This window comes from Protopterus annectens, chromosome 1.part0 (genome assembly GCF_019279795.1).
Source record: "Protopterus annectens isolate FY-2018-M chromosome 1.part0, PAN1.0, whole genome shotgun sequence".
In the NCBI taxonomy this organism is placed as follows: Eukaryota; Metazoa; Chordata; order Ceratodontiformes; family Protopteridae; genus Protopterus; species Protopterus annectens.
In genome coordinates, this window is record NC_056725.1 from 1,359,509,054 (window position 1) to 1,359,534,519 (window position 25,466).

General features: G+C 41.1%; 1 protein-coding gene across 1 annotated transcript in view; it reads left to right on the plus strand.

Annotated features, from left to right (window-relative positions):
* Positions 1-25,466, plus strand: part of AK9 (adenylate kinase 9) — a 2,653,312-nt gene that overhangs the window by 2,216,662 nt on the left and 411,184 nt on the right. The window lies entirely within an intron of this gene.

Consider the following 25,466-nt stretch of genomic DNA (forward strand, 5'->3'; position numbering starts at 1 on the left):
TGTATCATACTGTGCTGATAATCAATACTCAGTAACACTTCCTGGTGTAATTACTTTTCAACCCTCTGAAACGGGAATAGTTCAAACAAACCCTGTAACATCAGCAGCTGTTCCATGGTATAACAGCAACTATTTCACATAGGGCCATGTTAGTGTGTCTGTGTCCAGGTATGTTAAGGTTTCAGCAGATGTCATACAGTGGGTGAATAATTGGTTACGATATGACAGTATGTATTGTTGTAATTAGTTTGGGTGTGGGGGGAGATGTTAGTGGGTGTACATAGCAGATGCAGGTGTGTAAGAACTGCTTTGATACATCTTCTATATGTGTGTGGGGGTTCTTTCCCTATGTGAACACCAATTCCTTAGTGGACTAATACTATGGTAATTGCAGGCTGATTCATTAAGGCACTGTTAAATGCTTCCCGTATAGCATGCAGGTACTGTTAGTCCTTGAATCATTTTGGCAATACATCGGAATGTAATAAAGGTTTGCTAAATGAAAGCTGTCTGTGTATTTCTGTCATGGATATTTGCATCATTGTAGTTGTGCTGGTGATTGTGTCCATAGAACATACTTGTAATAATGTATTGGCATATACTCTTCATATGTTATGTTCATATTGTTTGGGCGCAGAATGTGTGATTGCTATGGTCCATGTTATACTCAGATATGAACACTTCAGATGCTGTATACACACATGTATGTATGTATGTGTGTGTGTATATATATATATATATATATATATATATATATATATATATATATATATATATATGTATATGTATAGATATATATTTATATATATATGTATATGTATATAGAGATATAATATATGTTAATGCATATATTTATCTGTACCTCCATAGATCTGTAGATGCTTTTAACCTATCTATATATCTACCTATATATATATGAATATCTCTATATAGCAACATGTATCTATCTCTCTTTATACACACATATATATATATATATATATATATATATATATATATATATATATATATCTATACACACACACACACACACATATATATATATATATATATATATATATATATATATATATATATATATATATATATAGCATTCACCTTTCAATTTTTACATGGCGGTTTGTCCTATTTCCACACAATTCTTCCTTTTGTGTTTTAACCTGTCCGAATACACAACTGGCATAGGTACATCTCAGGTAGCTTAGTGGTAGGTTACTCTGAGGATGGTGTACGTAGTTGCGGATTCTAATCCTGGAAGGGGTTATCATTTTACCTCTCAGAGTAGGTACTAGTAGGGAAAGTGTGAATAATGCACATTTAAACAGTTGTAATCAAGTTTGCCCGTGGACTGCGTGATATTAAGCAAAGGTTAAACCTGTGAAGCTCTTATCCATTTAACTGTGTTTAAGCGCCACTTACCGTCGCGCAAACCCACTTACAACTGCTTAAAAGTGCTTTAATCCACCTACATCCAACAGCCCTTATTCTGGCCTCAAAATAAATTAACAACCCTTGCAGGTCTTGAACCCGGGACCATGAATACCACACTCACAGACTTTACCACTAAGGCATCTGACATATGTACAAACGTTATGGTGTTTAGAATATACATTTTACTACAGGCATTACTCACTACTGAAAACAAATGTGACAGTCAGTTGGTGTATGATACATGTTAATGTTCATATGTTTGTGGAATTAGGTGTTGCAAAGTGACATGACAAGGTGTATTATGGATAAGAATGGTTCTTGTTTTGTGTCTTTTTTATATTGTCCCCGTACTCCATGTATACCCCTCCAGTTCACTTATTGAACATCCAACCCAGGCTGTCCTTGATGCATGATTTCATTGCCCGTCATTCCTCCCCCACCACAATCTCCACATGCACAACCATCCCTTCTATCATGAATTAGGTTAACATTAATAGTTATAATACCAGAGCTGCATGTGTTTTGTGTACACTTCAATTCCTTTGGATTGCTTCTGTGTCACGCAGTGTGTTTATAGATGTTTATATATATAACTATAGATGTAACTGTATATAAATATATATATATATATATATATATATATATATATATATATATATATATATATATATATATATATGTATGCAGACATCACTGACATGTATATATATATATATATATATATATATATATATATATATATACATATATATTTAGTATTAATTTGTAACATTTATACATATGTAGACTTGGATATGTCGATTCACAAACTACAGTACATTACAATGTACTGTACATATGTACACAAAGTGACTGTTCCATTTGTGGTCAGTACTGTGGAATGACTATAGTATAAGGTGTAGTCTAAAGACCATGAAACATGTATACAGCTGAGATGGCTTAGTGGCAAGTTCCATGACTGTAGTGTGCATGGTCCAGGGTTCAACACCTGCGTTGCTTTAAAAATGTTTTTTACTCCAGAATAAGGTACATTTAAGCAGTTGTAAGCATGTTTAAAAGTGTTTGTGTGACATTAAAGCAGCAGTTAAACAGTTAAACAAACTTTAAAATGTATAACCTGTGTGCGCAAACATGGCCACATCTGCTAACTACTCAGGATATATACATTTCAGTGAAGTAACATCTCACTATGTGCTTACATAACATTACATTTTCTGTTAACTTTAATCTCTAGCACACATGGGTTTATATGGGTGTTTCAAATGTTTATTATACTGACAAATACTACCTATATATGTATGCTGTGGTTAAGGTATACTTTTTAACATGATAAACATCCCTGACTTTATTGAGATTTGAACCTCGAATGCATAGATACTATGCAAATCCTGTAACCATTACACTATTGACATTAACGTTGCTTCCGCCTATTTCCTATTTAGATGATTTCTATGTGTAAGATAGGCTAAGCAAAGGGCGGAGGCGCCAAACCCACTGAGCTTCACTTACTCTTGAAATAAAAACATATAACAAATGAAATGAGAGACTATAAATTACATTCCTAACTATATTAGGCATAGCCCCTCACTGACACACTACAAGGGAAACCTTGATGTGTGGATGGGTAACAGAATATACACCCCTGGGATCATGTTCCCCAGAACCATACAGCCAGGGGGTGGGGGAGCCCCTCCAGTTTTATAGCTGCAAGACCTGTTGGGGAAATTGAATGGTGTTTATTTTTCATGTTAACATGCCGTCTTTAGATCACTAAGTGCCCCTATCACCCTCCACTGCTCCAGTCTTCAACATCTTCTGGCAACTCTGCCTGGAATCACTTCATTGACTATTCTTGACAGAGGCTCAGTTACTTCATCAATGGTGCGGAGAAAGCCAACACACTGTAGCTATGCTTCTAATTTCCCTTGGGCAGATAGCTTACTACCTATCTGTGAACCTGTAAAGAGCAGGCCATCACAGCCATGATATGTGAATAAATAGAGCTTTCAGGTCACAATATACAGTGAAATATCACCATGTAGTCAGAAAACAGTTAAGTACAGCAAGAACATACAGAACACTGATACTTAATCACTCCAAAAGCCTATCTTGGAAGCTAAAAGACTTGTATAAGTTTAAGGCTTTCAATAGCTTACCAGTAGATTACCTACAGGAAAGATGAGAAACAAGCACAGATGGGAAACATGAATGCAACACTACCATACTGGCTTATGTGTCAGCCTTAGGCTTTGGAATACTGGCCAAGGCTATTTGCGTCCCCATAGTGCCTTTTTTTAGGGAAGTCTCAAAGGTGAATCCCACCTCCGTAAACAGCACAATAGCAGAATCAATGAGGGTTATGCTACTCAACACCAGGGGTTGTGATCACAACATATACGCACTCACAACACTCCTCAGTATGGACAATGTCAACATCTGTGCAGTAACTGAGACCTGTTTTAAGGCTCCAGAGAGCACACCGGCACTACCAGACTACAACCCATACCACACATTTCGGACACAGAATATGGACTGACACAGACATGGAGGGAGTGTATCCATATTCATCAGGGATACCTACACCTCCAGGTTAGTGGGGCAGCATGATACCTCTGAGATCATCCATGTGCAACTAACATCAGCCACAACTGCAATGCAAGCTGTGGCCTGCTACAGATCACCCTCCATGACCCAGGACCACCACTCCACCTACCTGGAGACAGTGGAACACATGACAGTCCTATCACACACCCTGGTATTGGTCGATGTCAACTACCCTGCCATTAACTGGGAAACTTACTCAATTACTCACTTCTAGGCCCAGCGCTTCCTGGAATTTATCACCTCATATGCCCTGTATCAGATGGTAAACTCCCTAACAAGGGGTGGAAACATACTAGAAGTGGTAATCACCAACATGGGTGACAGGTGCACCACAGCGGAGGTAAACAGGTCACTGGTTAGATCTGACCATGAACTATTCACTTTTTCCACACTCAACCATCTCCCCCACCCATGGAAACCACAGTGTATACCTTTCCTACAGCTACATTCACACTACTAGAGACAGGGGTGGGGGGTTTCGCAGCCCCCACACTAAGGGAAAACACTGCTCAAGATGCAGACACATTTACAGATGCACTCTATAAGCACCTACAAGTATGTATGGATCGTGCCATCACTGGAAAACCAAGACCACTCCTCCTAGACAAGGACACCAGTCTGGTGGACCTCTACAATAAACAGGCTATACAACAGAAGTAGGACAGTTGTCCAGAAAAACAGCAAATTCCAAGAAGGGCAGACATCTGTGACCAGTATTAGTAAGGAATGTAGGTCTCTCATGAAATCATCCAAGGCTAACATCAACAGGAAAATAGGCAAGGATTCAAAAGATAACCACAAATCCTTCTTTTGCTATGTCAAGGATCTAAGTGGTAACACACAGATTTGCACTGTGCTGGTGCAATATAGCACAAAATATACTGACCCTACTGATATCGCCAACATCCTTGCAGATACATTCAGTGCAAACTTCACCCCCTAAAGAGCCCACAACAGTACCCGAAAAGTACAGTGTCTCAGACATCAGAGACACACAGGTGGAAATGGCTCTCTCTAACAGCAATACACAGCGTCACTGGAGGCAGATGGTGTCCCAGACTGCACCTTGCAAACACTACAAGACAAACTGACCCCCCACTTAATTAAGCTTTTCAACCTCAGCCTCTCCACAGGCTACATGCCCATACAATGGCGCGTGGCAACGGTTATTCCACTCCACCAAGGTGGAAACAAAACTGACCATGGTAACTATTACCCCATAAGTCTGACTAGCTGGTCTGCAAAGCTATGCAGCGCATCCTCATGGCACTCAATAACAATGGCATTGGTAACCTCCAAACACTTGACCCAACCCAGGTCAGCTTGGTTGAGTGCAGTTCATGCCTACTGAACCTGTTTGACATCTTACAGACAGTCACCAAGACGTTAGATGAGGGGAGAGGTGGTTCACACATACTACCTGGACCTTGCCAAGGCTTTTGACACCATTCCCCACTCAAGTATTATTGATAAACTCACCAGCCTGTACATACACCCATACATCACAGGATGGGTTGCCAGCAGGCTTACATACAGAACCCACATGGTACGACTAGCGGTCTCCAGGTCCAACTCTTAACCAGTCACGACTGGTGTCCTACAGGACTCAGTCCTGGGACCCCTACTATTTGGCATATACTTCTCAGAGGTACAGACAAACACAGGTGGACTACGGCAGACCATGTTTGGCAATGACTGCAAACTGGGAGCCATACTTTACAGTCCAGCTAACACAGACATCCTTCAAGGGGCCTCTCAGAGACCAACACAAGGTGTCAAAGTCATGGTCTCCTGCTAAGTGTCACAAAGTGCATGGTCATTCCATTGTGGAATATTAAGCACCCACATATTAACACATAAGTGGCAGCCACTTTAATACAGACGAGGTAATAGGGTATCTGGGGACTAAGGTAGATAGTGATCTCTCCTTTGACAATCATATCTCCAAAGTAGTTAGGACATCCTTCTATGTAGGCCATCTGATTACTAGAGGGTTCACATCTAGACATACTGAGGTTATAGTGCCCCTTTACTCATCACTCATCAGTCCCATCATAGGGTATAGTAACCCGTTTGGGATGTACCTCAGAAGACACATCCAACAGCTGGAAGGTCCATGAATGTACCTTGCCAAGAGGATTACTGGTCTCAAACATATGTCCTATGCAGCCAGACTGAATAAACTCCTACTTTACTCAGTGGCATCTCATTTACTTGGAGATGATCTCTGCTGGCCAACAAAGCCATGTCGAACTCAGGCTTAATAGATATGCTCCACCTATGGGAATCCATGTCACAGTGAGCCACATGCTGTAGTGAGCTGAACCTTGCCACAACAATAACTGGAAGATGCTGGAGGGATGGATTCCTGTCACAGAAACTCCCCATACTTTGGAACAACATCCTTAATTACATTATACAGAGCCCCTCACTAACACTCTTCAAGAGAAACCTTGAAGAGTGGATGGGGAACAGTAGATACACCCCAGGGATCCCACTGTTGGCTCTGCTCCACAGAGGGACAGTTAATGAATCAATGGGGTGGCAAAAGCTGACACATTTTGGCTAGGCTTATGAATGCCCTCAGGCAGTTAACCAAGTAACTACCTATGAACCTGTGAACCTATACATGCAGTATCAGCACATGCTGATACCTTAATTTACTGTTCAGGTGTTGACTTACCTTGTGCCAATAGCTGCTGTGTGTGTAATAGTTGAGGGATGCCTATGTTGGATGCACACAGTAGACTGCCTATACATGACAATTTACGGGTAGTCTTGTGTGTGTGCCATCCATTTTTACTGTGTGTGCAGGTGGATAAAGGTGTCAGTCCCTAGGTGCCTATCCTGTCAGTGTGTGTGCTATATGTTCTCTCCTTGCCAAGGCATGGGCATACTGGGCACGCCTTCATCTGTCTACTGGGGCTAGCTCAGGGTGTTCATGGTCTGAGTACCTCTGTGCCTGTGGGGTCCTTGGCAATGGTGGTGGGCTGTGAGAACCTTCACCATTCTGTCCCTGCTGCAGCTGCTTCCGCAGGATCATATTGTGTAGCATGGCACATACTATGAAGATGTGGGCACATGTTCCTGGAGAGTACTGCAAGGCTCCACCAGATATGTCCAAGCAACAGAACCATGATTTAAGCATCCCAAACACACGCTCTATGATGATTCTGGTTTGTGCGTGTGCCTCATTATGGTGCTCCTGCATGGGTGTGTGTGTATTTCTGATGGGAGTGATCATTCATGGTTCCAGTGCATAGCCAGCATCCCCCACCAGGTGGCCATATGGGATGTCCCCCCTGGCATATACCTGGTACAGCTGTGAGGCATGCCAGATATGGGAGTCGTGACAGCTTCCTGGGCTGCCAGCACACACATCCATGATAATGCCCTTGGCATTGCACATGATCTGGCAGTTGATGGAGGGGTATCCCTTGCAGTTTATGTAGCGCCTACCCTGCTCACCGGGTGGTGACTTGATGTGTATGTGCGTGCAGTCTATTGCACCCAGTACCTCCGAGTATTCTGCCACACAGTGAAAGCGACGCATATTGCTGGCCAACTCCTCCTGCATTCAGGGGAAGTATATGTGCTCATTGGCATGTGGTAACATGGCATCCAGGAACTGGTGAAGTACCCTGGATGCTGATGCTGGTGAGATCCCCATGATATCCCCAGTTGGTCTTTGAAAGGTACCTGTAGCTAGTATTCTCAGGCTTACACATACCTTCGTATCCACTGGGATCGGTTCCCCTCTGTTTGTTCTGGCTCTGAAGCGTGGCCGGCACAGCTCCACAAGTTGCTGTAGGGTGTCCCTGTCCACCCTGTAATGCTCTACTATCTCCAGATCATGCAGCCCTTGGTAGGCTACCCTGGGTCTGAACACTCTTCTCCTCCTCTGGTGCCTGAGGTGGTTGTGTGCATCATCCGCCACGCCACCTTTAGTCTCCAACACATACTGGTGGATCAAAGCTATGGCAGCCCCTAACATGTACATACTAAATGTTCCCCGTCTGTATACACCAATGTTGCAGAGTGTATGGGAATACACAAGTGTGTTTGAGGTGCTTTCACACATACTATTTTGCTATGGATGCTGCTGATGTCATTGGGTGTGTATCAGCAATTCCAGCTGCAGGGTATCTTAATTATGGGTTTTACAGTGAGTAGTGCAAGTGTGGGGCCTTTAGTGTGGAGTTATGCTTGCCTGCCTTGATTAATCTGTTGCCCTTTAATTCACTTTTAAACCTGGATCCCCTCCCATTATCAGGCATGCATCCACCTGCCGTCTTTCTTGTTTTGTACTTTCCCTACCCAGTCATGTGTTGCAAAATGTGTCTTGTAGCTGATATACTGCAAATCCTCTTTGTTCTGCTGTGACACTTTACTGTTTTCTTTGCAGTACAGCCCCTCCCCTTTCCTGTTCTGCAGGTAGTTGCTTGCAGTCTTGTTAGCTGTTGTCAATGGCCCACTGTAGGTTCCTAGGTGTTAATTAGTCATTTGTACTCCAATTTCCCTGCTGCAGCATTTCCTTATTTCTTTCTTATATCCTTCCTGTTTCAGCTCCGATGTGTGCCATGCAAACCCATTTACCGGGTTTAAGCAAGTTTTCATCTCCGTTCACATGCATACTCAGTTACCTTGTGTACTCTCAGCTAAGCAAAGCTATAGCCAGTTCGACACACCCCTATCCTGCAGCTTTGCTTAGCTACGGGCAAACCGGATTAGCAATGCTCCAATGTGCTTACAGCAAAGGTGGCACACCCCTCTCTTGATGTCATCTTTATCTCAAGGGCACACCTCCATGTTATAATGCTACACTGTGAAGTGCATCCTTACACCAGTGGGGAATCTCTGATTCATTATTACTCCTCTCATTTGCATGGCATTGCCTACTAATTCCTAGCTACCGTGCAAAACACTGTCACAGCCCCTTAGCAAACCTTGCACCATGGTGTGGTGTAACATGCCTGCCATTGGCTATTATGGGAAAATCATGATATGTGTTACATTGCAGTTTTATTCTATATTTTTCTATTTTTCTTGCAATCCGGTTTGCGCACCGCTGCCCTGCACTTAAACTTTGCGATAGTGCGGAAAATGAAATTAAATGTTCTTTTTATATTTTGTACATGTTTTTTTATGCCAATGGCTATATCTTTAGCCATTGGCATATATTAACGATATAATACATGTGTTTGGCCATCTGTCATGGCTCCGATTTTATGTTTGGAAAAATGTAAACCATTTTTTTGTGGTTTACATTTATGCATGCTTACACTATGCCTGCACCACTTCCTGGATCGCTAAATACCTTCATTTGCATGCTACACTGCTGCAGCTGCGGTAATTAGCATACAGAGGCGGGGAGCTGTGCGGGCATAGTGTACGCAGGCAGTGCACGTGGAAACAGCTCGTACCTGGATCGCTCGCCAACCATATTTGGTGTTGGAATGCCAACACTACGCCTGCACCTTGTGCAGGCTTCATGAATACCGGGGATACTGTGTACACTTAGTGCACACTTCGTGTAGGCTTTCCTGAATCTGGCCTGTTGTCTGTTTTCATTTGATTCAGTATGTGAATTGTCAGATCCAGTCAAATCCGACCTCAGTGCCTTATACCAAATTTTTGGATCCAAGAGCTCTGACTCCTCCCATACCCACAATTCCCCTCTCCTGCCTGAATTACCTCAGATATTGTTTGCCCAAACAGATGTGTTGACCAAGAGCTCCATCCTGTTTCACAGTAAGTGCTTTGGTGGCGTAGTGGTGCAGCATTTAACATTGCCGCCTCACAGCAAGATGTTCTCTGGTTCGATTTTCGGCTGGTGTGCCTTCTGTGCAGAGTCTGCTTATCCTCCCTGCATTCAGGTGAATTTCCTCAGGGTGTTCTGGTTTCCTCCCACGTTCCAAAGACATGCATCTGGAGCATTTCTCCCTGGGCTGTCACTGAAAATGGGCTCTGTCCTAGTCAGACTTTCCCAGTCAACAAATGTTAAATAAATATAAAATAAATTAAGCTTTTGTTCCTCGCTATGTAAGATTTAATAGTGTTAGTTTTTCTGATAGCATAATTATAGACTTAAGAGTGTTTTCCCTAGTATTTTTTGCTGTGTTTTATTGTGTGCTCTTAACTCTTAGAATTGAATCTTTAGGTAGGTAGGTGTATCTAGAAACAGTTTAAAATAGTTTAAGATAGCTCACTGTATTAGTATTCTTAGTGAAATTCTTCTTCTAATGACAGAAGAGTCTACAGGCTTCAAGAAGTGTTCCTCTTGTGGACATAAAATCTCACCTCAAGATTCACACTTATAGTGTGTATATTGTTTGGGGCCTTCCCACTTGCAGGACTCTTGTTCTATTTGTCCTGTTTATGGCACCACGGCCCTCTAAGTAAGGAAAGAGAAGCTTATTTTAAAAGGGCTCCTTCCCCATCAGACAGGGTCCAAAATGTCTTTGGGTCTAAAGGCACACTCTACCTCTCCTTCCTTTCATAGAAAAAGGGAAAAAGAGAGAGAGAAAGATTAAAGGAAAAAAGAGAGAGAAAAAGACAGACAGGCATATAAATCTAAGGACCAGAAAAGAGACCAGAAAACCTTTTGGACAGACCTAAGAAAAGGTCTCTGAATCCCACAATTATTGGAGGTCTAACACCTAAGGTATCAGGGCAGTCAGAGGCTACTGTCTCCAGGATCCAAACTCTCTCACCGAAAACTCCCTTTTTCTCTGGGGCCAATTAGCCCGAGTCTTCATTCTCCCATACTTTAAAAGATGCCATCAAGGCATATGTGAAAACTTGCATGTGAGCTATAGTTAGAAGCTATCCAACAGGCAAATGATTTGACACAAAATCCTTCTACAAGGCTTGCTTGAATGTTTTCACATGTGCTCTCAGTACTTGCTGCTGCTTTCCCATTAGGCTTAACAATCCTTCAGCACAACAATTGCCTTAGCCTTGTAGTACCACTCTCCCTTCCCCCATCAGAGCTACTTTATTATTAGTTTATTTATTAGTACTGAACATTTCAACTTCACAAGGTGGTGTCTATTTCAAGGAAGTATTTGAAGCAGATCTAGCAGTGAGATTCTTGACATTGAAAACGGAGTGATTTGCCAGGAAAATGCATTTTATGAGAGAACAGACCAAAAGTGAAGTGTGGAACAAAACACGAACGAATACATATTCAAGCTATTAAGACTAAGCAGCTGTGACTCAGGAATGGGTGATCCAAGCAAGTGACTATGCAGTCTGAAAAAAGCTCTATGTTGTCCACAGTTCCTTTATGTTTGGACAAATGTGACCTATAGACCTCCTTTCAAGTTCGAGCTTTAGAAGGAAAGATATTTGGAAGGGGAATTCGAATGAGAGGCCCTAGGATCAAACATTAACATTGTGTACCTTATTACGAGCACCCTGCATATGAAGCAAAGAAGTGAACTGAACAGTCACTAGCGATTCGTACACTCTCTGGCTCTGATATCCACAAACACTATGAAGTGATCCGGGAGTTGGGAAAAGGTACTTATGGAAAGGTAGACCTTGTATCACATAAAACATCAGAGGTATTTTTCTGTCAGTAAAGTGGAAATATCGGATGAGGTGAAGACCAACCATCGCTGCTGCCGAGTATCCGTTAGCCTTGCCGGAGGTACTAGCTGGTGTGTGTGTTCGGATGATTTAGCTGCTGCCGAGGAACCGTTAGCTGTGCAGAGCTTACTGGTTAATGTGTTGTCTGAATTTTAGTCTTCTATCGACCATGGTGGAAGCACTTTTAGCTTGGTCTACTTGGACGTGGTCAGGCTGTATCTTTAAGGCGTTTGGATTCTCGGGGTGTGTTTGATTTACTATGGCCAAGGGCTTCTTTTTTGGCTCTTGGTGTGTGCTGTGGTACCTGGAACATGTCCTAGCAACTGGATGAGGAGTTGAGGCTATAGATACCGGTGGCTATAAAGCTTATTATAGTCAAACTTGGATCCACTGTCCTTTTTAGAAATCCATACGTCTGCGTACTGCTGTCAGTCTATGTGTGGTGACTATTTTTTTTACGTGACTATTTACAATGAATGGACCCTCTAAGCCGTTGGAATGGCTACAACAGTTTGCAGTCCAGTGCTATACAAGGTGTATATTCTAAATGTAATTTATAGGGGTGATAACCTCGGATGCATCCTGTCAGCATTTTTCCTCTTATTGCCTCCATCCTCAGATGGTGCCCTTGCCATTTTTGGAGTCAGAGGCATCAGTTCTGCTGTTTAAGACTCTCAGATTTGGAGGAAGCGTACTCGCATGTTATCACAAACTGTAAGAAAAAGTAGCCCTCTATGCACTGCTATATCCAGTTTAGCAGATTATCTGCATTCTATTAATCTGTCTGCATTTACTTATATGTCGCAGTTTGTTTTTCGGTGGTCAGATGATTGCAGTCTGCTAATTAAGGAAACCGTGCTTTGTATTATGATTAAGACAAACTTTGTTTGCATTCTTACTGCTGGGACCTTTTGTGGTTGCTAAATTTTCAAGTATATTGTGTTTATAAAGAATATATATTTTGTGGTATATTTTATTATCTCTTTATTTTTTCAAGATATTACCTGTCACATTTCAAACTGCTTTACATATCGCATTGTTGTAACCATTGCCTACACCTAACACTAAAGATGCTGCCACTTCTTTTCCTCTCCCCTCTGCTATTTACACTGATATACATCACATCTTATCACACCCCCCCTGTGATTCTCCCCTTACCCTCCACTCGGAACTTACATCCCTCCCAAAATCTATGCAGATCATACCACACTCTTTTATACCCACACTCACTGCACTCTAACACACTATTTTTTCTTTAAAACTAAATTACTCCCCTCATCAAAACAAATCCCAAACTTAAAATCCAAATTTCTGTATCCTCTCCCTCAACCTAACTCTTTACTCTATCCTGACAGCACTCCTCTTTTCAGGCAATATACACCCCAACCCTGGTCCTAATAACCAACTCTTATCTTCCAGCTCCTCCACTCCATCTACTATCACTACTACTTCTTCCCCCCACACCTCTAGCAATCCCAGTCTCAGTAGTACCTCCCCATCCACTCTCACTTCTACACACATAACCAAAAGACTAAAGTTCTTCTCCCTTAACATCCAGAGCATCTGCAACAAAGTGCCTGAACTCCACGCACTCATACAACACTATACCCCCCACATCTTAACTCTCTCTGAGTCTTGGCTAAAACCCCACATCCTCAACTCAGAGATCTGCCCCCCTGGTTTCAATATCTACAGACTGGATAGACCTAGCAAAAAGGGAGGTGGCGTCTCCATTCTCTTTTCTGACTCTCTCAATATCTTACTACTTACAATTACCACTCCCACCTTCCACCCTGCAGAGCTACTCATAGTAACCTGTCATCTCAACAACTACCAAAAAATGGCCATAGCCTCAATCTATATCCCACCAGGGAATAATATCACCATCCTTGAAAACATCTTATCTTGGTGTTTTCTTCACATCCCCTTTGAAACAATCATACTTGGGTATGTAAATATAGACTGGAACTCAGTTAACTCTACTACACCGTCTTATAGTCTCAACCTGCATGGTTTTACTCAGCTTGTCTCCTCCCCTAACTGCCTTGGCAAAAACCACTCCAACTCTATCCTAGACTATATTCTCGTAAATTCTCCTAATTTGTACCACTAGCCAGGTACACTATCTGACTCCATCAGTGACCACCTAACTGTCCGCATTACAGGTACTCACCCAACCTCACTAGTACTCACCTCTTAAAATACATCCGCAACCAAAGAAAATTCAGTACCACTTCCTTCAACAAAATTCTGTCAAATATTAACTGGTCCTGCCTATATTCTCTACCTTTAAATGATGCAGTTAGCTACTTCAACCAGACATTCCTAAACATACTCAACTCTCTTGCCCCCATCAGGAAAATAAAAGTCAAAGCTAAACATGCCCCCTGGCTAGCCAAAGAAACCTTCTACCTTATGCATAAAAGAGATGCCACTTGGAAACAATATCAGAAAAGCAAATCTCCTGCCCTCCTACAATCTTATAAGGAACTTAGAAACCTTAAAAAAAAAGATTCAACCAGGACAAAAGAAAGTTTTACCTCTCTGACCAATTTCTGCAAACTACTAACCCCCAGAAGTTTTGGTCAACCATAAAAACTCTTCTTAAGCCTGGCTCACCCACAACCCCCATCCCTTTTCGCAATCATCAGATATTGCCATCCATTTAAATCACTACTTCATTGATACCATTACTAAACTAGTACCTAACACCTCTAATAACCCCAACCCCACCTCTAATTCCACTTCCATTTCTGTCACTTCAGTTGCCAGACCCACACCTTTTTCACATTCCCAATCTGACTCCACTAGCCTCTCAGACCCCTTCATGCTCAAACCTGTCTCTGTTAGTTATATTAAAACTCTCCTCAGTAAACTCAAACCTTGTTCTCCCGCCTCTGATAAGCTACCTCCCCAATTCCTTAAACTTGCTGCTAACTCTATTGCCCTTCATATCACCATTCTAATCAACCGCTCAATCCAAGAATCCACTGTCCCCTCTATTTGGAAGGAATACTTCACTATCCACCTACATAAAGGAGGTAACTCCACAGAACCATCTAACTTCCATCCCTTTGCTATTCTTTCTCCCCTCTCCAAAATTCTTGAAAAGTGTATCCATTCTCAACTGCTTTCCCACCTTACTCAAAACAATCTTTTAACCAACACCCAGCACGGTTTCAGGCCAAAACAATACTAACACTGCACTCTTATCCTTCTCTCATACTGTAGCTAAGGCCAGAGACAATAATAAACTTGTGTCCTACCTCTTCCTAGATCTCTCAAAGGCTTTGGATACTGTCTCTCACAACCTTCTACTTCATAAACTTTCTCAGCTGAACATTTCTATCCCCACTCTAAATTGGTTCTCAAGTTACCTGTCCAGTCGCCTACAAGCAGTTAAATGGCAAAATTCCATCTCACCCTTTCTGCCAGTTCAGACTGGTGTTCCTCAAGGTTCAATTCTTGGTCCCCTCCTTTTCAACCTCTTCACCAATGACCTACACACTTCCAGCAACCTCTCCTCTATCATACAGTATGCAGATGATTCAACTCTGATCTCCATTTCTGACTCTATCTATAACCTCCATCATATCACCCAATCTTCATTTCACTCTATTGAGAAGTGGCTCTCCAATAATCAAGTTATCCTGAACCCCTCTGAAACTAAGCTCCTACTATTCCTACCTAAAACTCTAGCCCACCACAAATCCACCTTTCTCATATCCTCTCTAAATGGCACCATCATAACACCAGATTTACACACTAAACTCCTAGGTGTCATCATAGACGACCAGCTCAAACTAGACCTCCACATACTTCATTCTATAAAGAAAACACACCAAAAACTAGGCATGTTATACAGAAACAGCAAATTCCTAACCCCCAACTCAAAACTACTGATAGCCCAATCCTATCTCCTCCCCACCCTCCTCTATGGCTCCCCTCTATTTTCCAATCTACAAAATAACCTGCTGGCAAAACTAAACCAAACCTATAACAAAATTGCTAGATTTGTCACCAGCAGCCCCTATAAATCCCATCACTGCTCCGCTCTCATAAAATTACATTGGCTCGAATTCCCACACCTTCTTTCAGAATTCTTAATTCAAACTTTGACTGTCCATCTCTGTCCAACCTGATCTCCTGGTACACCCCTCCCCGATCCCTGCGCAGCTCTGATAAACTCTTACTACAAGTCTATAAACCCAACAAGAACATAGGTAAAATACTCTATAAACACTCTATCTCCCTTACCTGGAACAATCTTCCACTCCATATTAGAAGTCATACCTCCCTTCCTAACTTCAAACATGACCTGATAGTGTACCTCCATAACAACCCTTTATGTACCTGTTATCATCCTACTATGAAACTATGAAACTTAACTCCTCCCTCTCCACAGACCCACTTCACCACTAAGTCTGATCTATAAGACTTTTTTCCTCTCTCTACAACTTACTTTATCCAACTGCTCTTCTTTCTGTACCCTCCCTCTAGTTCACTACATCCCTCCTCTACTACTGTCTTCTTTTGCACCATTCCCTCTTCTGACCTACGATCCCTTGTGCAGTCACCCCTCTCTACTTTTTACTCTCACTCTACTTTCCCTCAATTCTGAAGCCCCTGCACTTACACATTTCTTCTTCTAGCCACTAATCTAATTATACCTTGTTTCTTTTCATTATATTACGTACAACCTTAACTTCCTTCCTGCTTACCTGCTGGATTTATTATTGTTGTTTCTCCTGTTATAACCTATTACTATAATTTTTGTATATATAGCTATGTACTATTCCATTGAGTACATTATGTTCTTCTTATCCATTGTATCCATGAGATTGTTTTGCTCTTTAATATTGTTAATTTGTCTCTATTTGTATGCATTTGTATGTCTGTTTGGGGCTTTGGTCTCCACTGAAAAAGGGTAAATTCTTACCCAGCTGGACCAACCCGGTTAACAAATGCGAAAATTATGTACTTCAACAACTAACTGTAGCAATACCTGAAACAGTGAAACTGAAATGTAACACTTACGTAATAGAACCTGGGATCTAGAGCTTCTAAGCAATCAGATAGTAGAATTACCTGTAGTAGATTTACACCTTGCAGTTGTATGATTGCTTCTTTTGGTTTAAGTGTTTTGAGTTTCTAATACTATGGCTGGAATGGATCCCATTCCTAAATCAAGGTACGGTTAGAGTTCATGAAATTAGTATTGTTTCAGTCTTTGATTTTAGCTGAGTGCTCTTCTCAGCACTGGCAACGTGCCCAGAATTGCCTCTTCTATAATTCTTATGGAGTTACATGTATTGGTAACACAATATTTGATTGTAAATTCTTATTAGTCCTATTGTTCCCACTACTAATGGGACTGTCTGGGTATCTTTCTTCCACATTTTTCATTTTTATGCGTGCAAATTCTGTTATTTTATGAGACTGTGGTAGTCTTTAGATAAGGCACTGTAATCAGTGGGTGTAGCAGTTTCAGTGATCAACACTACTTTTGTCTTTTTTCATGGACTACTATATCTGGCTTTTCTTGTATCTATTTTTATACTGTTGGTAATGGGTGATCTCGTGTGATATAAATTTCATCATTTTCTATAATGCTTTGTGGCTCATGTTTTGAATGCTTCTCAGCTACTTCTGTAATGTAATGTTTGCACAATCACCAGTGCAACAGACTTACCACATTCTTGTACCTTTTGTCATACAGGCCCTGCCATGAGTGTATCACACCCAGCAACTAGATGTGTCACTGTTTCCACTTCTGTTTTACAAAACTTGCATCTGTTTCTTCCACATTTTGAATGGTCTTAGAAAACCAATGTGTAACGTAGTCCACCATCCCAGGCAACCATTATTAACCTTTTATCATTCGGTTTCATTTCACCTGTCCTTAACCATTCCTGCATCAAATCTTGGTCAAAATGAGGGTGCTCCAGAAGATAGCCATATTTGCCACTATATTTGTGGACTTTTTAATAGTGTTTTCCTTCTTGTCTGATCATTTTTCTTATGTTCTTTCTTTTTTTTGGCACATTCAGTTGTTATCAGATTTTTACCTACTTCTGGTGTGATTTCCATTCCTGCTTGATTCTAACATGCTTCTGCTAAACTAAGCAAATATGTCATCTTAGTATTCTTCTCCTTGTGTTGTCAAACTTTCACTATGTTTGGATCTGATGAGATCAACAAATATGTATACAGTCATACAATTGCAGATCTATATATGTAGTCAATTTTGAGGTGGCCCATACCTCCATCAGAGCAAGGAATATATAATCTTGGTATACACTGATTTTTATATATCATTTGATAAGCATGAAGCATTTTTCTTGTTTTGTATCCAACTAATGCATATCTTTTTGAGACCAGTCAGTCACCTCCAAAATTTTAAGTCAGAGCAGGAAGAGACTGGACTTTATTCCTAGATGTCAGAGCAGTTTTAATTTTACTTGCAGTCTTCTGAAGTATTGGGCGGCTGCAGTGGTGCAGCGGTTAGCATTGCCGCCTCACAGCAAGAGGTTTTCTGGGTCAATCCTCAGCTGTGGTGCCTTCTGTGCAGAGTCTGCATGTCCTCCCTGTGATCGTGTGGGTTTCCTCTGGGTGCTCCGGTTTCCTCCCACATCCCAAAGACATGCTGTAGGTGGACTGGACACTCTAAAGTGGCTCTAGGTGTGTGTGTGCCTTCTGTGGAAGGTTGGGTGCTAGGCTGGCAGCTCGACACCGTAAAACTCCACTGCCAATCATGAGCAGACAGGTGATCCTCTGTGGTGACCCCTAACCAGGAAAAGCCGAAAGAAGAAGAAGAAGTCTTCTGAAGTATTCTTTACTCAGCTTTATTCTTATTTGTTCAGATTTTTTTTGCCAACCCTTCATCTGTTCCTAAGTATTTATATACTTCATCCTGGTCAACTTCCTTTATATCACATTCCTGTCCTAAGTTTTTATTTTGATAGTGTTGTAGATTTCCCTTTTTTAAAATGATGCTTTTGCACATTTATCAAGACCAAATGTCATTCTTGTATCATGTGTGCCATAGGAATATGGTTTTATACACCCCAGAGGAGTTTCTCAAGAAACCAGATGAGAGGAAAGAAACCATGGTTCTGCAAATCCCAAGATTTTGTACTTCAAGATTCTATCAGTAGGCTCTCCACCAAGGCAGTGGGGGGGATAATCATAATGAAGATTGCCTCTGTGGCAGAGGTGGACTACAGATCAAGGCTTTTGAGGGCTGTTCTCCAGCAGGGATTTACAGTGCTGGTTGGCTGCCCAGTTGCCAGTGTTAGGGGGCAGTCAGGGGGGTGCTTATCCCTGCTCCCCAAGGGCTGGAAATCCATCATCCGAGATGTTTTGGTGCAGAGGATTATAACTAGATGTTACATGATTCCCTTCCTTTCTCAGCTCTTGTACTCAAACTTTCCAATGTGCCACACCCCCAATGGAAGACAACATTACTAGAAAGTGAGTCATCCAGGAGGATCCCCCAGACCAGCAAAGATCCAGAATTTACTCAAGGCTACTTTTGTTGCCAAAGAAGAATGGGGACCTCAGGCCCATTTTGGACCACAGTCACTTGAACGAATATGTGAAACAGATGAAATTCCAGATGGTCATAGTACAGTCCATCCAACAGTTGTTGAGGAAGGACAATTGTATGTATTCAGTAGACCTCCAGGATGCATACTAAAACCAGGAAGCTTCTCCACTTCTGTCTGGGAGCCAGTCACTTGCAGTTCAGAGCCCTGCCCTATGGCCTCGTCACAGCCCCCCAGGTGTTAACCAAGTGCATGGCAGTGGTTGCAGCTCATCTCAGGCTGCTGGGCTTATGAATGTTCCCATACCTGGATGACTGTCTCTTAATCGCCCATACTAGGAATCCCTTTCTTCAAGCCAGAGACTCCTTGCTCAACCTTTGTTCACAACAATGAATAACTGTCAACACGGTCAATTCCAAGCTTCAGCAGGTTCAAACCATAGAATTCATTGGAGCCCATCTGGATACCAAGTTACAGATAGCTAGACTGCTGGTATCCAGGATACTCACACTTAAGCAGCAGGCAGTAGTGGTACTGTCCCCTCAGAAGCCTCCAGCAAGGTTGATTTAGTTTTTTTCAGCTCAATGGCAGATCCCTTTACCTAATCCCTCTAGCAAGATTTCTTATGAGGGTACTGCAATTAGCCATATCAGTTCAGTGATCAGTGAGATGTCAACCCATGAATTTTCCAGTGTCCTTTATGAAAATTTGCAAACTTTATATTCAGTGGTGGCTCAACCTTCCAACTGTAGCTCAGGGTTGACCTTTTGTTCTCCTTCCCCACAGACCACAGTGAGTATAGATGCTACTCAGCTGGAGTGGGGGAGGTATTTTTTGGGAAAACCTATCTAAGACACATGATCCCTTTCAAAGGCCAATTTTTATATCAATATCCAGAAGATGAAGACAGTACTCCTAGCTCTGCAGACTTCCCAGGGCTCCTTCCCCAAGGATGTGATCTCCATTCAGATGGACAATATGTCAGTGGTCTGATACATCAACAAAGAAGGGGGAACACATTTTTACCCATTATGTCAGAAGCCATGAGGGTTTGGCAGTGGGTGATGTCTTCTCACCGCTATGCACATACCAGAGAGGGCCATTGTTGTAGTAAATAGGTTGAGCAGGTCTGTCCGCCTTTTTCATGAGTGGTCCCTCATTCCAGTAGTGGTGGATCAGATTTTCAGCTACTGGGGTCGACCATTCTGCAACCCGTTTGCTTTCCCCACCATCACTAACACCAAATGTAGCAAGTACTTTGCCCTAATCCCCTAAGAGAGAGAGAGTCCCTAAGGGATACACTGTTCTGCAGTTGGCCCGTGGTCTCCTTTATGCCTGTTCACTCATGGAGCAAGGCTACAGGGAGCCTCATTGCTTCCTACTGACCTCAACAGGCATGGTTTCCATTCCTCTGGTCTCATCTAATTCATTTTGTGGTACGTACATAACTTTCCTTTCATCATCACATTCCTATAGCATCAGATTTTAAGCATTTCTTAAGGTTTTCTGTGTCTAGATCACACTTTCATTTCTCTGCATTACTCTTTGGGATATCCACTGCTCCATCAGTATTCACCAAGTGTCTAGTGATAGCCTACAGCAGAATACGATGTATTTATATATTTGTTTTATTTAGATGACTTGATTATCTTTTCAGAGTCTTTTTCAAATTGCCAGACATCTCTTACCTGGGTGAGAGGTCTCCTGAACAGACTGGAGTTTTAAGAGAACACTAAAACATTTTGCTTGACTCCTTCTCACAGGCTTGTTTTCTGGGAGTGTCCCCTAGATACTTCAATTCAAAGAGTTTTTTCTTACAGAAGAAAAAGTACAGCTATATCTAGTTCTATTCCCAAGTTTTTCAACTATAACCAAGGCTTCACCAAAGGAATTTCTCAGGATATTAGGATTCATGGACTCAAGATTCCAGTAGCCAGACTCCACATGAGAACAATTGAATGGTGCTTAAAATTAGTATGTTCCCATCATTAACATCCCCTAACATTCCAGATACCTGCTTTGCAATTTGTGAAAATGAAATTTCTTTGGTGGAGAGAACAGTTTTACTTGAATCCAGCTCTTCAATTTTCCTTTCCAGCTCTAGCAGAGTCTGTAACAAAAGGCATGTCACATTTTACTTGTGGAGCAATGTCTACAAGAGAAAAAGTGTAGGGTCTTTGGAACAAAAAACACAGACCAAAACACGTAAACATAAAAGAGACATTGGTAGTACTAATTGCTCCCAATTCTCTATCATCTGTGGGTCTCAAGACCATTGCAAGTGATTACAGACAACATTGCAATAATGTGGTACATCAGTAAAAAGGAGGGAACAAAGGGGAGAGTCAGATCTTACCCTGTGTGCAGACTAGCCATGATAGCCTGAGCTATAGCTTTTCAGCACAGACTAGCCATGATAGCCTGAAATACAGCTTTTCAGCACAATCTCTCTCTACTGGCATGTTCCATCCCATCATGGAAAATGAGGAGGACCAAGACAGGCCCTTAGGAATGGAAATTGAATCAGGGAGTCTTCCAGGAACTGACCATACCATGGGGAACACCTCAGATACAGCTTTTTGCCATAATGTACAATAATCTGCTGGCAAAATTCTTCTCCAGGATTCCATGAGAGAAGGCCTAGAAAACAGATGCATTCTCTTTTCCTTGGGCAGGAATGTTTTTCTATGCTTTTTTTTACCCTTTCTGTTGATATCCAGGATTCTTCTGAAGTTTCACAAGAACTCTTCAAAGATCATTATGGCAACTTCCTTCTGGCCTGGGCAACCATTGGTTCTTCCTTTATTTGGAAATGGCCAAGGGCAATTACTACAAACTTCCTCACAGACTGGACCAACTTACACAGGAAAGGGGGTGTTTGATACATCACAGCTCAAAACAACTGCAGCTAGATGTTTGGTGTAGTGTGTTTTACCTTTTAGTTACCTATTTTCTGAGACATGCAGCAGATTTTAAAAGAGCCATGCAAACCTGCAACTAGGAAGTCATATATTAGCAAATGAAAAGGATTTTCTAGATGGTGTCAAGACAATAATCAGGACCCACTGAGGTTAGTATTTCTCTAGTTCTGCACTATTTGTGTAAGTTATTATCCTTTGTCCTTTCATACTCCTCTGTCAAGGTTCATATGTCGGCCATTTCAGCATGTCTGCCCATAGGTCCTCCCCTTTCAATGCATTCCCATATTAATTTTTTTTTAAATGGGTGCATACTAAGTCTGCCAGAAAACAGTTGTCTCCTCCTTGGACCCTTAACTTTGTTTTTGGAAAATTAACATATTTTCCATTTGAACCAACTCATCAGTCTGATTTAATGTTCTTATCATGGAAAACAGTTTTACTGATTGCTCTGATATCTGCAAAAAGAGTATCTGAGTTTGCAGGCTCTTATGTTGTGTCAATCGTATGTCATTTTCCACAATTATAAGGATTCCTTAAGAAGTAATCCTTCCTTTATGCCTAAAGTGGTATCAGAGTTTACTTTGAGCAAGAAGCTTAATTGATTCAACCAGCACCCTGACACGGTACTATGAGCCCAATCCCTCAGGGAAAAAAAAAGCACTTCACTGTTATAAGCCAATCACTGCATCATAAGTGATCGGCTTATTACAGACGCCCCCCCCCCCCCGTTCTTCCATTTAAGGGGAAATAAAATGGATGTTCCTTCTTCTAGTACACCAACCATGTGGCCAGGTGCATGACATGACCCCCACCTCCCTCCTACCCCAGACGTTCAGGTCCCGTTTCTGTGCCCTGACCCCAACCCTCCTTCACCAAATTTTAGTACAAAAAATAATAATAATTTCTTCTTTTAAACTATAGCAAACTGTTTGAAACAAATGTAGCAAAGCAAACAGCAGCTACAGTTTATATCATGCCTGCATGGAAACACTACTGTGCTCATGTTTTAATTTAAAAAAAATCTTCTTTTAAACTGTAGCAAACTGCTTGTTACAAATATTGCAAACATTTGCTACACTTTATACCCTGCTTGCATAGAGCGCTATTACACTCATGTTTTAGTTAAAAAATATATATTTTTAAACTGTAGTAGACTGCTTGCTACACATGTAGCAAACTGTGGCTACATTTCCTACATTTTATACCCTGCCTGCACTGAGTTCTACAGTGCTCAGGTTTCAGTTAAAAAGAAAAATGTTTTTTTAAATTTTAAACTGTAACTAACTGCTTGCTACAATGTAGCATGCAGTTGCTAAAGTTTAGACCACACACAGAGTGCTACAGTGATCTGGTTTGACCACAAATGCAATAATGGCTTTTAAAAGCCTGTATTGCATAAAAAGGGAGATCAGAATTGGCTGATTGCATCCTCCCACCACTTTGCACATGGGGCAGTTGCCCTTCTCACCCCACCCTAGCTAAGTTGATGATTTGAGCCAAACTATCCATCTCCCAGTCTTCTTTCCAGAACCTAAAAACCAGAGAGAGAAAGGATTCTTTATACACAGATAACTCAGATATTATCTTGACAGAATTAAAACTTTGGGAAACTCTGATCAGTTATTCATATTATATCTTAGGAAGGTAATGAAAAAATGAAAAAAAAAAAACAACCTGGGTCAAAACAGACATCTCCAAATGGTTGCATCATGCTACTAACTTTCATTATACCCACCAAATTAAGGCAATTTCAGGCTGGGTCAAGGCTCACTCTACTAGAGCCTTGGCTTCTTCTGGTGCTTTTTGAAAAGGGTTGAATTCTAAAAGTGTTCTAGAAGCAGCAACTTGGTCATTTGAACATACCATTACAAAGTAATACTAACTAGATTCCTTTTTCATTCTAGAACAGGTCATAACCATAGATGTCCAGATGATCATTTCCTCCCTCTATTCCCCTTATCTTTGTATGTTTTTGTTGCTAGGGTGAGGACTTTTATGCTTACTTTCCTAACAATGACCTTTTTCACGGTTCTAACCTCCCTGTCTTGGTTGGCCTGAAAGCTCTGAAGGGCTTAGAGCTTAAACCGCTATTTTCTTCAACTTTGTTTAAGTTGATGGTTTGGAGGTATGGAACGTGCCCATAAGCTTTGGAAGTTGCCTAGTCGTTACTGTCCCTAACAGGATATAACCCATGTAGTTAAGGCTACTGCAGCAGTGATCATTTGTTAACCTACAAGTTTGAAAACTATTATGTTTATTAGTAAGAAAAAAATTAAATTTGGCTGCAGATAGTAGACGAGTTTTAATATTTTTATTCAATGCCTTGATTAAAGATCAGATAAGATCAGATAACTTTTCTTTTAGCCATTATATTAACTGCATGATCATTATTCCAGCTAGTAAAACAGCTATCAGTTTTAAAAGCTGGAATCTTCAGACAGATTTGAAAACTAGTTCCCTAGCCTGAAATGAGATAAATTCACATACAATGAATCCAGGAAGAGCATTAGGGTTAAATACATTTTAAAGAGAATTCTGTGCTTTTTCAGTGTCACTGAGGTTGAGGTTTAGCATAAGGGGGTTGGGACTTGGCACAGTGGTTAAGGTTTCTACCTCACAGACACAAGGTACAGAGAATGATTTCACTTTTGAGGGGAAATTGGCGAGACTCAAAATGACCCACATGTGAAGCTAATCTAGTACTTACCTGAGAACCAGAAAGATCGTTCTGGAAACTAATTACTTTGGGCACTCAGACAATCAGGAAGACACCATATTGTCTCTTTGTGTTTTCTTTTGGGTACTTTTTTATATTCTGATACTATTCCGTCTGCTCTTATACTCTTGTCTCGGTTTTTCAGTTGCCAAAGTATTTTGTTTTAAGAGAAAATTGGTTTATATTTATTCCTCTTTTTATCTGCTATTGTTGTCATTTAGAGAATTTTCAGTATCCTAAGTTTGCATTTTTTGTACTGTACTAGTCCCTGAATACTTGGTCATGGTGTGCTGTAAGGATTTCGATACAATTTGTGAACAAAGGGAGAGTTTTTTTTATTTTAAGCAGTTCTAACAATTGCTATGCAGATGAGGACCTGAAGAATGCTTAATTATAGAAGTGAACTACAGAGTGTTTAAATATTTCCTGTTTTGTGACTCTAACATCACATTTCTGTACTTTTTAGCATTTGATGTTTTGCAAATAAAGAATTTCACATAAAAAAACTGTTCTGTGCCTGAAGGATATGGAAGAAAATTCTGCTTTCAAGAACTTGTTTTTTTTCTTTATTAGTGAGTGTATGTGACTGTGTTTGCCCTCTAGTGTATGCTGAGCCTTTATGCATGAACTCGGAAGTATCTTACTTTAAGTGAA